This window comes from Propithecus coquereli, unplaced genomic scaffold, assembly GCF_000956105.1.
Source record: "Propithecus coquereli isolate 6110/MARCELLA unplaced genomic scaffold, Pcoq_1.0 Scaffold84, whole genome shotgun sequence".
Classification (NCBI taxonomy): domain Eukaryota; kingdom Metazoa; phylum Chordata; class Mammalia; order Primates; family Indriidae; genus Propithecus; species Propithecus coquereli.
The window spans coordinates 5164167-5175778 of NW_012154618.1; the positions used below are offsets into that span (position 1 = coordinate 5164167).

Sequence of the window (11612 nt, forward strand, 5' to 3'; positions counted from 1 at the left end):
ATAAAAAGTTTATTTTCATTCAGTCAACATTTAAAGCACAACCCTTGCCTGTGAGCTTACAGAGAAGTGAGTAAAAGGGAAAAAAAGTGTTATAAGTGTTGCTGAAGCACAGAGGGAAGGCACTTAAACCAGCCTTTAAAGTTAGGGGAATCAGGAAAGGCTTCTTAAAGGAATAATATGTAAGCAGGAATCAACCAAAAAAGGTGAAAGGGAGCCAGGAATCCAAGAGTCATCCTGATTTCTTCTCTCACACCTTCAATTTTCAAATCTGAACAACCATCAAATCCTATCAATTCTTCTCCCAAAATTTCTCAACTCCATCAACTTCTCCTTCTCATTGCCACTACCCTGCTACAGGGTAAACCAAATTATCTCTTTTAATAGCTTTTTCTAACTGATCTCACCATATTCACCCTCACCTCCTATCCTTATCCTAATCACCACACTGTAATTAGGGTGATCTTTCAAACATTCAAATCTAATCAGGTTCCTATCCAATTAAAATGCTTGGAGGGAACCCTCAGGATAAAACCCTAAATTCTTAACAGTAATTACCAGACCTTTCAAGATCTGGCCCCTGCTTACTTTTGCCACAACTCTCATATTTCCCACCTTGCATTCTGGTCACATGCACTTCTTTCACAAACTCTTGTGTCCAGGACTCTATACAAGCTATTTTCTTCTGCCAGAAACATAGATTTATAGTTCTTCACTGAGCTAACTCCTACTTATTCTTCAGATCTCAGCTTAGAGGTTGGGGGAGCGTTTCCTAATTATTCAAAAGCCTTTCTGCATATCACCCCCTCTGTGTTCCCACTTAAAACTTCCCCTATCACAACACTTATCATGCTGTAGTATACTTGCCAGATTAGTTGTATGATTTCCTCATTTAAAGGTAATGGGAAAATAGAGATTCTTCTTTTTCACAGTTGTATCCCAGTACTCAGAACAATACTCAGCACATACAGCAGTTATATTAATTGAATGAACGATAAATATGTGTTAACTTGGGTTTATCTACCATACTAGACAGCATGCTCCTTATATAAAGCAATTTTTACTTTATAAAGAGCTCTACGACATAAAAGTGAACCTTTTATTGAACACACAGTAAGTCTCAATAAACATTTGTTGAATGAAAGTAGCTGAACAATAAACAAAAGCAAAGCCTTATCTCATGCATGGAGTTTCTCTATATTCTACTTAATTTAAATTAACTCTGATCACTCAAATTTTGGTATGAATACCTTAAAATGGCAAGATTCAATTGTAATTTCCCTTGTTTATAAGGTCTGAAAGGCAGCTTATTCTTTTAAACAACTTCAAGGACAAAAACAGCTTTCCCTTCCAAATCATATAAAACTACATAGTTTTGTAGCTTAAGAGTTTAAAAAGGAACCTTCAAAATTGGAAGACCAAAAGATTGCTCCAAAGACCAAGAAAGTACCCAAAATTAACAGCTCAAAGTAATATTATTATTTAGAGTGAAAAGGAGAAACAAATCTTTAAGCAACACGAGTGAACCTGTGATAGGAGTTGTTTTCATAGAGGCTAAAGGAATAGCTGTCCATTAAAAAAAAAAAGTTTTATACTAGTCCATGTTAGTTAGAATTATGTCAAGAGTCCACAACTCATAGCACCTTTAAATTCATTCATTCAACTTTTTTCCCCCTTGGTAAGGAAGCAAGATGAAATACTTCGGACAGACATGGAGAGAAACAGGATAGATTTATTTTACACAGTAACAAATAAATGGGAGTTTTCCAGGAAATCTTCATTACTTCTTATGAGAATGCAAAGACTCTGTACATACTTTAGATTCCAGGAAAATAAGAGTCTGGAGCAAAGAATTGAAAATTCCTGTTCGCCCAACCCACAATATAAACCATTACAGCTCTCTTGTACAATTCAACTCACCATATGCATAAATTGCAAAATTCTACGGTAAAGTCTCAAAGTAAAAGGCAGGGTAGGATAGAGGGAATTTAAATGTCTCAAATATTGACATATAAAACATCAAATATCTTGACCAAACATTATTTGAAAAGTTTTTATGCCACAAAAACACTTCCAAAAAAAAAAAAATTTACTTGTGAATATTTGCTTAAACTGCCTTTCTTACCAAGGAACTCCAACCATGTCATACACAACTTAAGTCTACCCAAGATATATTTAATCTTCATTTCCCATGCCAACTGGCAATAAAAAAAAGTTGGTTATCTAATTATCAGTATAAAGCAAAAGAGAGAAAATGTAATTGTTATATACACTAAGATGACCACAATATTCGATAATGTATTTTCAACTAAAAAAAGACTTTTAGTACTTTTAAGCTAAAAAAAAGTTAATTAAATTTAACTAATTCATTTTTGTATATATAACTGCACACATTCCTTCACTAAGTCTATCTGATTACAAATCCTTTCCATTACTCACTCTATAAACTATCAGAAACTGTCAGAAAAAGTATAAACAAAAATAAATGTACTATAAATAGCAAGATTAGAGGAGTGTGTGGTCTCAAGGCAGGTATCTTAACATTCAATTATCAGTATTAAATTGCCATTAATATAAAACAAATGGTCTTTCTCACATTTATATAGTCCATTTTTGAGACTTTAGAGAAAGATCTCTATGTTCAACTAATTATTTTATTTATCTACTATCCTGACAGTTGATTTTTTAACATAGAATTTCATAATATAATAGGAGACCAAGTGAGGATACAGCAAAAAGGCAGCCATCTGCAAGAGCACCCTCACCAAGAACAGAATCAGCTGACACCTCGATTTTGGACTTTCTAGCCTCCAGAACTGTGAGAAATATATTACTGTTGTTTAGGCCACACTGTCTATGGTATTTTATTACAGTAGTCCAAGCAGACTAAGAGAAATTCCAAAATATGATTTCCCCATAGGTTACAGAAGCTTTGATATAAAAAATTCCGTGCCACAAATATGCAAATCACTTAGTAATTTGCAGGTGGCAAGTGATATATTATTTAAATCATGCCAGAAAGAAAAAACATTATTTGACAATAGTGATTTTTAGTTGTTCTTGGAAGCAACTCAATTATTATCAATTTGTACAATGATAAAAGCTGGATAGTGGTCACAGGAATAAGACGTCCTAATGAACAATTTTTATTTTTACCACATGAATCTACTAATTATGGATTACCAATTTTCAGAGAATTTGAATATAGCAAAACTTCAATTATATTAAACTTAATTTCAACTTTATTTGATCAAACAAAAATCTTCAAGATCTTACCACAGGATCATTATTGTTATATCAACTATCGTGTAAATGTCAAGGATAATTGAGTTCCAATTGAGAAAGGCCAGGTAAGTTTTTTATATTTTTGTATGCAGATAATTAGTCATGCATTAAGGCATTACTCACAGAGCTAACTCTACAAGAGTTATACAGCTGACTTTTAAAGCAAATTTATTAACTCCTTTTTTCACAACATAAAATCTTTTAACTGAAACATTTAACTCTACTATCTGTCTGTGTGCAATTAATTAGTGCAGACTCCCCTGGGTCCCTTTTTTAATTAACCAAATAAATTTGTAAAAATATGTTTTATCAAAATCCTTTACAATCATACTTTCCTGAACATAAAAATAAACTAGTGGAATTCATTCTCTATAGTTAGTTTCTAATCAATTTCAGTATCTGGTTCTCATTGGCTGAAACAACACAACAATGTTTGGGTTGTATAACACTTTGGGGCAAAAGTTTAAATAAAAATTATTTTCACTAAAATTATTAAGTACAATTTTAAATAAACCTCTGCAAATTACAAAGCATCATGGGAATGTTTATATCAGAGTTCTCAAACTTTCCTTAAAAGTTTAAGTTGTGTTTTTAAAATAGTGACATTTTTAAAAAGTCATTTTTCTCAAGCTCCCAAATAATTCTTGCTTTTCATGCCTTATTTGCAACCTTAAACATTACCACCTAATTTATGTCAAACATTCACTAACCATCATTATATAATACCTGATCGTCTTTAGGCGCTTAGTGCCCAACACAAAGCCTAATACAATCTTACATATTTTGGGGGCTTCAATATGCTTTGTTCTTGTCCCAAATACTCATGTTCTGTGTGTACTACTGTAAGTTATTATATAACATGAGGTGGGAAAAATTTAAAAAATACTGCAGCACTACCAGCCATTTAGCATGCTGAGTTCCCACAGTTGCTTAGTGGGTGTTCTGAAACTAGGCCATATTTCTAGTATTAAGAATTTCAAATCACTACATCCAAAGCACAGAAATGTCTTCAAGATTAAATCATAAAACCCTACTATTTTAAGCTGCCTAGTGTATAAGCATCCCATTTCTATGAATTTATATTAGTATCTGTAATTAACACATGGTAGATAAACCAATATTTGTTTTAGCAACAAAATAAACTAGCTCTTCTACCTATCCTTATATAGTCACAGAATTCAAGAGATCACAATATTAAAACAAAATGTAATTCATCTGAACCAGAACTAAAGCTCTCCAGTGAAATTCTGAATTATATATCCCAGATACATGCAAACCAAAACTAAATTAAATATAATCTATTTCAGGTCACCAAATCTGTTAAACACCACATACTTTTAGCAAATAAGTAATTATGACCTCCAATCTAATTTTCCCAGTCCAAGTGACCATGAAATGCCAAGAGAATAAAGCTTATTCTCTTTAACAGAATAAAAGTTGCAGAAATACTTATGTCATTTTGTCACATCATTGCAACAGGTTATGTTTTCATTCAAACTGATCAAGAAAAACATGTTCAGTTACTCAATTTTACCTATGTCATAGCTAAGTAAACAAAGAAACACATGGCAAGTATTAATATAAAATCTACCTCTGCAAATTATAAGGTAGTAATATTATACTGCACTGATTCAGTACTTTCAGATAATTGTTCAATTTATTTTTGTTCAATAAATACTGGTACCTACGATGTTCCACCTCATTAAGCAAAGCTTTCCAATGAGAAAAGCTTAACACATTAAAACTTTTAAATTGTTTTATTTTGGATGAGATTTTTTCTGAAATACACAGTCTTGTGTTATTTTTAACAAAATTTACTAACATCAATTAACCTCTTCTTCATGATCCCAGATCATCATTATTGCCATACTATTTAGGTATAAAACAAAAGGTGTCTTGAAAGATTCTATGTATGTTTATCGCAACATTAAGTTGCTATAAACTGCTATTTTTAAAAAATGTCTTGCGTCTGCTTTTTAAGCGTTTTCCCTCTGCTCTTATTTTCAACTCTCTTAGGAGTAATTCCAGTACTTTTTATACATGGTTACCAAACTTTTTAAAAATGTACATTATGTGACAATAAAAATGCCTGAATTAAGGCTGGAGGGGCTCTAAGGACAGAACATTATGACATCTCTTTGCCCTTTTTACTGGGCTATTCAGTTTGCTTTGGGGCTCTAGACTATCAATTTAAAAGTAATTTTCTACCTTGGATCCTACCAGGTCTAGACATTATATACTGGAGAAATAGTAGTAAATAAGACAGACATACTCAATGTTCATCTTGAGGCTTACAGTTTAGCAAAAAAGACAGACATCGAACATATCACAAAAATGATGAGTGTTATAAAAGAGGAAGTATAGGTGCTAAGGGAACTTAAAACGGGAGAACCTAACAAGAGATCAAAGAAGGTCTCCCAAAGGATGGGATATAAAATGGAGGCCTGAAGGGTGAAAAGAGTTCAGCCAGGTAAAGAGTGCATGGGGTAGTATCCACCCAAATGACACCAGAAAGTTTCAATTTCCTAATAAATAACTCTGAGATAAATGAAGTGTTATAACATCTTTAAAGTAATTTCCAAAGTATGAGAATTATAAAAAGAAACTTCTATAAAGAAAATAACTAGAAGAAGGAGCAAAATAAAAAGATGCAATATGAGAGAATGTTTTAAAAAGGAAAACTATGGCACTTTGGGGGAAATGGAGTTTGGGATGTCAAAATGGGCCTCACCATACCCTTAAAGAAATTATTCAATCATACTGTATGAAAAATTACTCAATCCTCATGTTCACAGAACTTTTAAATCATAAAACCATACAAAGCCTTCAAGGATATAACTGCTGGTAATTACTGATAATACAGTCTGACTTACCTAAAGAAGAGTGGCACTGTCAGGTAAGTAAGAAAAAATATATATATACATACTCAGAAGAGTAAAATTTAAATGATTATATGATAAAAACTTCCCATGAGTTCTAAGAAAGTTCATATATGTTACTCTTTACATGATGCATAAATGCTGTGAAAAAGATACTTAAATACGATTTTGAAACATATTATCATTATCCAAGTTCTAAGCCTGGGAATTATTCCCCACATTAGGCTGATGTGTTCTCCTTATATTTAATTAAAATATTAATGAAAAATACACTTAGGTAAAAGTTTTAAATAATAATTTGGAGTATCCCCTCAAAATTTATAAAGGTCCATAGGTTCAAGGCCCAAATTAAATTAGGAACACAAGAAATAATCTCTAAAAATATAAGCTTTAATGAAAGTCTACTGTATGACCTAATATTATTATAGGAATCCAAACTGTTATTCCCCTGAAATTCTCCAAATGGACCTTAACGTATCTAAACTTTGTGCTTTTTCTACCTTCCACCTAGCCTACTTATTCCTCAAGAGTTAGTTCAGGTCCTATCCTCCAGTAAGCACTGCCAGTCTGAGTCTTAACTCATCTGAGTGTGTCAGTGTACACTCCTGTTAAAGCACTTGTGACATCGTTTAACAATGGACTATTGAATTGTCCAGTTCATGTAACAAACTCTAAACTTACTGAAAGTAGGAAACATAGCATATTTATCACTGTATCCTCAGAGCTTGGAACACATACACCATTCAGTAGAAGTTTTCTGATATTAGTTAATATGAAACTGTAGTTAGTTAAGAAATATTTATAGAACAAAACTGAAAAGTTAAAAGACTTCTTGCAAGACTGAGAAAGTCTTGAAAGCAGGAAAAAGTATTATACAACACTAAACTGGAAACTGAGAAAAACCAAAGTTAACTAATAAAATTAAGTCCAACTACTAGAAATTGTGTGTCACAACAGGGCATTTCCACTTTACCTCCAAGACATTAGAAAAACTAAAAGAAAAAAAGATTTATCTTTGGCAGCCATGAAATTACTTAATGAAAATTGTATAATTTTTAAATAGTAACTGAAGGCAAAGTATTTCAACACTGGAAGTCTTCACAGTGCTATAAACAGAAGATAGACATGCCAAAATAATTTATAAACATATTTCAGGTTTATTTCACATAGCGACCAATATTATACCCCCTTCTAAGGTCTCCTGCAATAGTTTAGCTACAAGCAATATGTTCATTCTTTCCCATAAAAGAATCCTTACCTTTTACAGCATGTACTACTTTTTGCAATCAGTTCTGATCTTTAGAGAAGTAGGAATGAGATACATAGTGTGAAATCTAATTAGTTTTCTTTTAAATGTTGATAATGAGAACTGTATACTTTCTCAAGAAGCACATATGTTACCAACATCTCAAAAGCTTAAGGGTCCTTGGTAATCTGAGTATGCTTTTATGTGTTTGAACTTTGCTTTGCTGAATTAAAGATGCTGTATTAAAAAGTTAGGAACCGGGGGTAAACGCCAAACAAAATCATAATGAACATTAGTTTATCTTAAAATAATACAACTACATATTTTGGAATGTAAAACCGTTTCTCAGACTTATGCATGTTGCTTTCAACCTGTACTGCTTAACAAGCACTTTTCAGAACACTCTATATCAAGTTCAAGCATATCACAGGTCATTTGCAATTTAGAAATTTTTCAGAATTTAAAAGTCAGTTTGGGCTGGAAGGTAGAAAAATAAAAATTTAACTACTATATCAACAGAGAAAATATTTCAAAAAAGATCTACAGGGCACAACTTTGATGCAGTATAACAAGTAAATGAAACAATTCAGAAGACAGACTAAGTAGTTAAAACAGGGAATACAAGGATAGCAGATGCTGTGTGTCCATAATTTAGTCTAGGAAAGATTTAGCCTTAAATTATGTCTAATGCATAATATATAATGCATGAAATATAAGTCTACCAATAAGCAAAAATATAACCAACTTAATATTTGCAGTACTCATTTCTCAAGGATCACATAAGAGTATTTAAAATGTATCACTCTACTGTTAAATTATAGACAATTTCTATCTAATTCACCTATTAAGAAAATTTACCAATTCTCTACTACTCTTATTAGGAAATGTCATTTTCTATCTAAATTCCCTTAATTTGTATTCTTTTTTTTTTTTTTTTTTTTGGAGACAGAGTCTTGCTCTGTTGCCCGGGCTAGAGTGCCATGGCACTAGCCTAGCTCACAGCAACCTCAAACTCCTGGGCTCAAGCGATTCTACCGCCTCAGCCTCTCAAGTAGCTGGGACTTACAGGCATGCACCACCACCATGCCCGGCTAATTTTTTCTATATATTTTTAGTTGTCCAGATAATTTCTATTTTTTTTTTAGTAGAGATGGGGGTCTCGCTCTTGCCCAGGCTGGTCTCGAACTCCTGAGCTCAAACAATCCTCCCAACTCAGACTCCGAGAGTGCTAGGATTACAGGCGTGAGCCACCGCGCCCGGCCCTTTAATTTGTATTTAATAAACAAATTCAAGAATTCTTCCAAGTCCAAGCTATAAACCTCAGAACTCAATGAAGGATATGACAGTTAACTTTTTTTTTATTGTTTTGGGTTTTGTCTTGTTTTAAGCATAAATTTTATGCTTTTTCATACATGAAGGATACATGAATGACATAGTAAACTGAATTTGAAAAATATTCTTTCATTTAATCTTCAGCCTTCAAAAATATACATCCTTATATCTACACATAGTTTGGAGTATATTTTTAGTCAAAAACAGATTATTTTCATATTTAAATATCTTCTTACTAAGAAATTTAAAATTTACTTAAATTGTTTAAAGAATACAAGTCTTCTAGAAATATTATACAATATTGATAATCTAGCATATTTTCAAAGCAAATATGATTGTAACTTAACTACCTGTATAATAAAGAATTCTAATTCTATTCACCCTTCTCCCACAATCCACATGGGTAAGCCAAGGTAAAAATACACCAGTGGCTATCCAGAAGCCATCTTTGGGAGTATTACATATAAAATTCCAGTTTACGTCTCTCTGATGTGGGGGAAAAAAGTCATTCTGCCCTGTCCCAAGTGACAAAAGAAACAGTCATATTTTAAAAGCATAATTCCAGCAAGTTTAACAAAGGAATTTATAATTTTTGTGTTCCTATTTAAACATGAAATGTTTCAAATTTCTGACTGGCTTGTAGTTCACAAGTTCATGTATGATACTTGCAACAATACCAAAAAAAAAACCCAGCTCCGATCAACTTTCTGAATATGGCAGTATTCAGTAGTTAAAAACCTAAAAAATAATCCAGCTGCAAGCTATTAATGTGTAACTTAACATTACTCTTTAATCCATAACAATTTATAACAAGAGAAAAATTTTAAAACTTGAAAATTACATTAACAATGAGAGATCAGAAAACAAATGCCAACTTGAAATAAACGTAGCTGTTTCCTCAAAAACTGAACAAGCACCTTGGGAAAATGTAGTAACTTAGAGACAGGCCATATAAATAACTTGAAACCAAGATTTCAAGAGTACAGTTTTTTATATGTTAGATTTATATGACATTTAAGCCATCTGAAAGTTACAAACCTTAGACAAAGCCTTTGTTTTTGTCTGTAATCTATTTTTCAAATACATATTCATGATTATATAAAATTCTACAGTGTTTTTTACGTCCAAATAAGGATAAAAGGTTTATCAAATTCCATCTTAAGTTCCATATGTGGAGAATGGTCATTTACATACTTTATTTCTAAAAATTCTTGTCACTGTCACATAGAAAAACATCAGCATTTGATAAATTCAAACTATAAATATAAGCTTACTGAATGTTACAAATTGTATACAATAGCTAAGTCTCTTCAAATACATAGTAACAAACAGTTACAAGGGCAAGGGCACTGCAGGGAGGGGTGAGGGTAGAAATTAGTACACTAATAAACTGAGGTCTTTAAAACTACTTTCAATATTTATGCTACAATATAGATACAAAAACACTTGGTTACACAAGCCTAAGGTAGGATTCTGAAAAACCTAACAAAAAATAAGTTTTTGATACAGTAATCTCTGAGTAGATGCTAGATGCTTCTGACATCTATGAAGAGTATACAAAAATTACACAGGTGTAAACCTAGAGACTGTTTAGTTATCCGCTGGAAGCAAATACTATACAGTCCACAGCTGCAAACTAATTTTGCTTCAGCATCCCCAGAGACTTCGAAAATGTTTCTTTGAGTAGGTTGCAAAACAGTGCTTCCTCTTTTATTCTCATCACCCCCATTATGATACAAAGCAACAGATAGACAAGAAAATCAAATCGCCAACTGTAAGGGCTGAAAGCTTAAACACACACACACACACAAAGCATCTTCTTTGCAACTCCCCAAAACGGTATTCTTTCCACCTGTTTGTAAATCCATAGTTCCACAATAACTCAAACCCTCCGCTGATGAAAGGAAAGGAAAGAAAGGAGAGAAAGAAAGGCAAATTAATGCTTTGAAGTCATTATTCTTCTACCTAGGCATGGGGGGGAGGGGGATGGCAGAAAACAATGGATGCTGAGGGGCTGGGGGAAAAAATCGTTTTGCCCCGAAGCCTCTGGCGTTTTGAGCCTGGCGGGGGAGCCGGGGAGAGTTAGAATACTTTCCCTCTAGCCCTCGAAGGTATGCTATCACGGAGAGAGGTTGCCATTAGGCATGTTCAACAAGGCGGTCTTGAATGGCTACAACTCGCTTTACCAAGCAACACACCCAAAGCCGATTCACCACTCCTCACCGAAGGTCTTTAGGGAGAGGAGTACGGGAGAGCGCGGTGGGCTCTGGGGCGGGGGCGAGGAGAGACCCCACCCTGTATCACCACCTCTGCACCTGGGCCCTCGCCAACCATTTACTCGACCCCGGGCGCCCGCCGCCTGGGCCCGCCGCCCCCGGCAGCCGAGCGAGGCAGGACGGTCCGCCGGGCGCCCCCAGCCCGCGCCCTCGCGCCGGCTCGCCCTCGCCCAAGCGCTGTCCCGGCCGCCCGCCGCCGCCGCCGCAGGCCCACCCGGCCGCTGTCAGAGCCGGCCGACCGTCTCCCGGCGCCCGGCGGCGGGCTCCCACGCGAGCCGGCTCCGAGGGCCCGGCACTCCCGCGACAGCACCCAGGAAAGCGGCGGCCGCGGCGCCTCCCAGGGCCCCGGCCCCTCGGGCCTCGCCCCGGCCCCGCCGACTCGCGCCTGTCAGGGCGCGCGGGGCCTCCCCCTACCGACAGCCAGCTCGCTGCCCGACGGACAGGAAAGCAGGAAGCACCGACCAACAGACACCCTCCGCCTCATCGGCCCCTGGTTACCGTCAGGAGCCCCGACTCCGCCATCCTCCTCGCTCGCCCTCCTTCCTCCTCCTCCTCCTCCTAAGAAGCGACGCTGCCCAACCGCCGCCCCCCGCCCAC

General features: G+C 35.4%; 1 protein-coding gene across 1 annotated transcript in view; it reads right to left on the reverse strand.

Moving 5' to 3' along the window:
- SHOC2 (soc-2 suppressor of clear homolog (C. elegans)) overlaps positions 1-11572 on the reverse strand; it is a 126712-nt gene extending 115140 nt beyond the window's left edge. Inside the window, exon 1 of the mRNA XM_012663903.1 lies at positions 11514-11572. The gene's annotated coding sequence lies outside the window, so the exon portion shown is untranslated. The remainder of the gene's footprint in view (positions 1-11513) is intronic.
- Positions 11573-11612: the final 40 nt, after the last annotated feature.